The sequence below is a fragment of the Puma concolor genome, chromosome B3 (genome assembly GCF_028749965.1).
Source record: "Puma concolor isolate L17-30 chromosome B3, mPumCon1.1.hap2, whole genome shotgun sequence".
NCBI lineage: Eukaryota > Metazoa > Chordata > Mammalia > Carnivora > Felidae > Puma > Puma concolor.
The window spans coordinates 77,032,177-77,036,909 of record NC_141672.1 but is presented as its reverse complement, the minus strand read 5'-3'; the positions used below and the strand labels follow the sequence as shown (position 1 = coordinate 77,036,909).

Below are 4,733 nucleotides of genomic sequence, written 5' to 3'. Positions count from 1 at the left end.
AAATAAAAAATAGAGAGCAGGGCCCATGGTTTATGACAGGCACCTTCATTTCATGCACGACCAAAGAGTGATTTAAAAATGGGTGATGTTGAGGGGCACCTGGGTGGCTCAGTCGGTTAAGCATCAGACCTCGGCTAAGGTCATGAGCTCACAGTTCGTGAGTTCAAGCCCAGAGTCTGAGCCTGACAGCTCAGAGGCTGGAGCCTGCTTCAGATTCTGTGTCTCCCTCTCTCTCTTCCCCTCTTCCACTCTCACTCTCTTTCTCTCCCCTCTCTCAAAAATAAATAAACGTTAAAAAAAAATTGGGTCACTTTGAGAAGGGCAAGATCTTTGTTCAGAAGTGTGCTCAGTGCTATACTGTGGAAAAGGGAGGCAAGCACAAGACTGGGCCAAATCTCCATGGTTTATTTGGGCAAAAGACAGGTCAAGCCCCTGCATTTTCTTACACGAATGCCAACAAGAACAAAGGAGTCACCTGGGGAGAGGAGACACTGATAGAGTACTTGAAGAATCCCAGGAAGGGGGCGCCTGGGTGGCGCAGTCGGTTAAGCGTCCGACTTCAGCCAGGTCACGATCTCGCGGTCCGGGAGTTCGAGCCCCACGTCGGGCTCTGGGCTGATGGCTCAGAGCCTGGAGCCTGTTTCCGAGTCTGTGTCTCCCTCTCTCTCTGCCCCTCCCCCGTTCATGCTCTGTCTCTCTCTGTCCCAAAAATAAATAAATGTTGAAAAAAAAATTATAAAAAAAAATTAAAAAAAAGAATCCCAGGAAGTATACTCTAGAACAAAAATGATCTTCGCTGGCATTAAGAAGGCAGGGGAAAGAGCAGACTTGATAGCTTATCTCAAAAAAGCTACTAAGGAGTAATATTTGGCGATTGCCTTATTTATTACAAAACAAAAATGTCTCATGACTTTTTTTTTATGTGTACCATATTTAAATTGATCTCATACACCAGAATTCAGATCATGGACTATTTCTTTTGGACAGTCCTGATTTATTTATTTTGTTTTTAAATTTTTTTTTCAACGTTTATTTTATTTTTGGGACAGAGAGAGACAGAGCATGAACGGGGGAGGGGCAGAGAGAGAGGGAGACACAGAATCGGAAACAGGCTCCAGGTTCTGAGCCATCAGCCCAGAGCCTGACGCGGGGCTCGAACTCACGGACCGCGAGATCGTGACCTGGCTGAAGTCCAACGCTTAACCGACTGCGCCACCCAGGCGCCCCTGGACCGTCCTGATTTAAATAAGATTAGTTTGTGGTTAAATGAATATGATCAGCTTTTTAAACTTTGATAGTAATTCTGGTTCAGCAAGTGCTGTCCCCATTTTCCCCTTCGAAAAATAGATTGGAATTAATTAATAATGTTCAGCTTCTTACAGAGATGGTAAATTCCATGTTTAAACTTACAGGAGATTGGTTTTATATTTAAATTTATACAAATGTATATATTTAGATTTATATTTTTATATTTAGATTTATATAAAATAGATTTATATTATATTAATATATTTAAATACTAAGGAAATCCCTTCACTGTATCAGAACAGCAAGACTCCGCTGTGTTTCAAGTTGTTTGTTAGCCTGTTAAAGGCAAGGGCTAAAGATAAGCTGGCAATGTCCACTTTATCTTTTTAGTCTTAACTATGCCATTTAAAATGTTGCCTTTTGCTTAATGAAAGGCATTTTAGTGTGGTTAATGTATAACATTAAATCAAGAATATTAACAATTCTCACATTTTATAGATGATCTGTAAGGTCAGATGCTTTTAAAATTCAGGTATAAGGTATAGCAGCAGACTTGGCTTGTGAATTCTTTACGAAGTTATAATTTGGGGATGTGTTCTAAACAGCTATTTAAAACACAACTGTGGAATTACCATATATATGTATGACTGGTAATGGCTATTGCCAACTCATGGGTTAAAGTAGAGGAGATATGTCATCAACACAAATTTGTAAATTATGTGTTAAGGCTTAAGATAATTAAAAACAAAATCACAGATCATGGAAAAAATTAAATAAATAAATGAAAACACTAGTAGGAGGTGAAAGCCATATCATGAAAAAATAAGTCAGAACATCTGATTTGGGCACATATATTTCTTTTTTTTTTTTAAGTTTATTTATTTATTTTGAGACAGAGAGAGAGCAAGCAGGGTGAGGGGCAGAGAGAGAGACTCCCAGGCAGGCTCTGCATTGTCAGCGCAGACCCCGATGTGGGATCTGAACCCATGAACCGTGAGATCATGACCTGAACCAAAGTCGGCGCTCAACCGACTGAGCCATCCAGGCGCCCCCAGTGCATATATTTCTTTCTTACCTGCGTTATTCAAGCTGTTGTATCTAGTCCTAGCCCTACAACAGCCCTTCACAACAGCTACTGATCCTTAAAGACTCAGTTCCGTACTCACCTACTTTGGGAAGCTTCCCTGACCTCTCCCACTAGCACCCAGACTATACTGTTCAATACTGCCTTAGTGCTCTATGCATAGTTCTATACTTACAACATTTTATTGTGAAGGGGATCAAAATATGCCACATCGGCATAAGGATTGTTTGGAGCTGAAGGCAAATAAGAAGCAGCAAACTCAGAAAGAACTCTCTGCCTGCCCCCATCTGCCTTAAAGTGGGATATAAAGTTCCCTTTGTGAAGGTCTTCCCCTCCCCTCTCCCCGAGCAGGAGGAGGAAAGACTAGCATTATCACTGCAGACGGAGTGCCACCACTGTGATGGGTCTGCACAAACAAACCTTACTAAAATAACCCTTATCTTCCATCAATTTCCCCCATATATTTGCTTTTCTACAATTTACCTCCCCTCGAAGCCCAAACCCCTTTCCTTTGTCTTGTCAATTATAATCTCAAACTTTTTTTTTAAAGTTCTATTTATTTAAGTAATCTCTATATCCAACGTGCAGCTCGCACTCACAACCCTGAGGTAGAGTCCCATGCTTTTCCGACTGAGACAGCCAGGATCCCCTAATTTCTGACTCTTTATTAAAATGGTATGTAATGGGGCGCCTGGGTGGCTCAGTCGGTTGAGCGTCCGACTTCGGCTCAGGTCATGATCTCTTGGTCCATGAGTTCAAGCCCCGTGTCAGGCTCTGTGCTGACAGCTCAGAGCCTGGAGCCTGCTTTGGATTCTGTGTCTCCCTCTCTCTGTGACCCTCCCCCATTCATGCTCTGCCTCTCTCTGTCTCAAAAATAAATAAACATTAAAAAATAAATAAATAAATAAAATGGTATGTAATGCTTTGTATCTAATCTCCTCTTTGGGTCTCCATCTCTTCTCTATGAAAGCCCTCTGTGCACATAAAAATTAAAATATTAACATAAAAATTTGTATGCCTTTTATCCTGTTAATTTGACTTATGTCAATCTAATTTGCAAACTCCAGCTACTAAACCTAAGAGGATAGAGAAGTTTTTTCTTCCCCTACAATTGAAAGTATCATTTATGTGTCCACCTTTGAAGTGAGAAACATTTTGTTTGTCCTTAAGACCTCAGTACTTAGCCAAGTGAATGACGTATAGGAGACATTCAATATTTACTGAATAAATAGACTAAGCCAGAAGGAACCTTAAAAGGCATTCTACTCAACATACAAGCTCCCGTGCAATATTCTGACTTATTCAGTCTGCTGAAACATTAACAATAATAATGCCATTGCAGAAAATCATTCAAATGTGGCAGCTGGTGCCACAACAAATTCGTCATCTTAAACTGCAACTAGATCTTAAAGGCTACACCATAATACTACTATTGGCAGCTGACAGTTTCCACAGCTGCTACTTCAAGTTTTTCACTTTGTTCTCAATGGTTGCTGTAAAGTGCTTCTAGAAGAATAAACAAATGATCATGAAAAGAAGGAAGGAAGAGAGGAAAGGAAAGAGAAAGCTTCTAACAAAAAGTAATAAGGTGAGACCTGGTCTATCAGCTATTAATATATATTATAAAGATTAAAAACATTAAAACAGTGTGGTATTGGCGCCAGAATAGACAGATAGATGAATGGAACAGAATAGAGTAAAAAAAAAAAAAAAAAAAAAAAAAAGAGCTCAAGTGGGTGTGCCTGGCTAGCTCAGTTGGTTGAGTATGAAACTCTTGATTTCAAGTCCCATGTTGGGTATAGAACTTACTTAAAAATATATATTTAAAAAGAGAGCTCAAGTATATACAGAGATTTAATATATTTTCATGGCACTATTTCTCAACAATCAGTTAATTACAAACTGATTTTTCTCAGGGCACCTGGCTGGCTCAGTCAGTGGAGCATGGGACTCTTGATCTCAGGGTTGTAAGTGCAAGCCCCACACTGGGTGTAGAGATTACTTAAAAATAAAATCTTAAAAGAAATGATTTTTTTCAATAAATGATGTTGGAACAAATGAATACCCATTTGCAAATACATTAAGTTATACTTCTAACGGGGCGCCTGGGTGGCGCAGTCGGTTGAGCGTCCGACTTCAGCCAGGTCACGATCTCGCGGTCCGTGGGTTCGAGCCCCGCGTCGGGCTCTGGGCTGATGGCTCAGAGCCTGGAGCCTGTTTCCGATTCTGTGTCTCCCTCTCTCTCTCTCTGCTCCTCCCCTGTTCACGCTCTGTCTCTCTCTGTCCCAAAAATAAATAAACGTTGAAAAAAAAAATTAAAAAAAAAAAGTTATACTTCTATCATCGACTTTACGCCAAAATAAACTCTAGATGATTAACAACTTAAATCAAAAAAATCAAA

General features: G+C 40.1%; 1 pseudogene; it reads left to right on the top strand.

Annotated features, from left to right (window-relative positions):
• The first annotated feature begins 308 nt into the window (after positions 1–308).
• Positions 309–949, top strand: LOC147580116 (cytochrome c pseudogene; annotated as a pseudogene).
• The last annotated feature ends 3,784 nt before the right edge of the window (positions 950–4,733 follow it).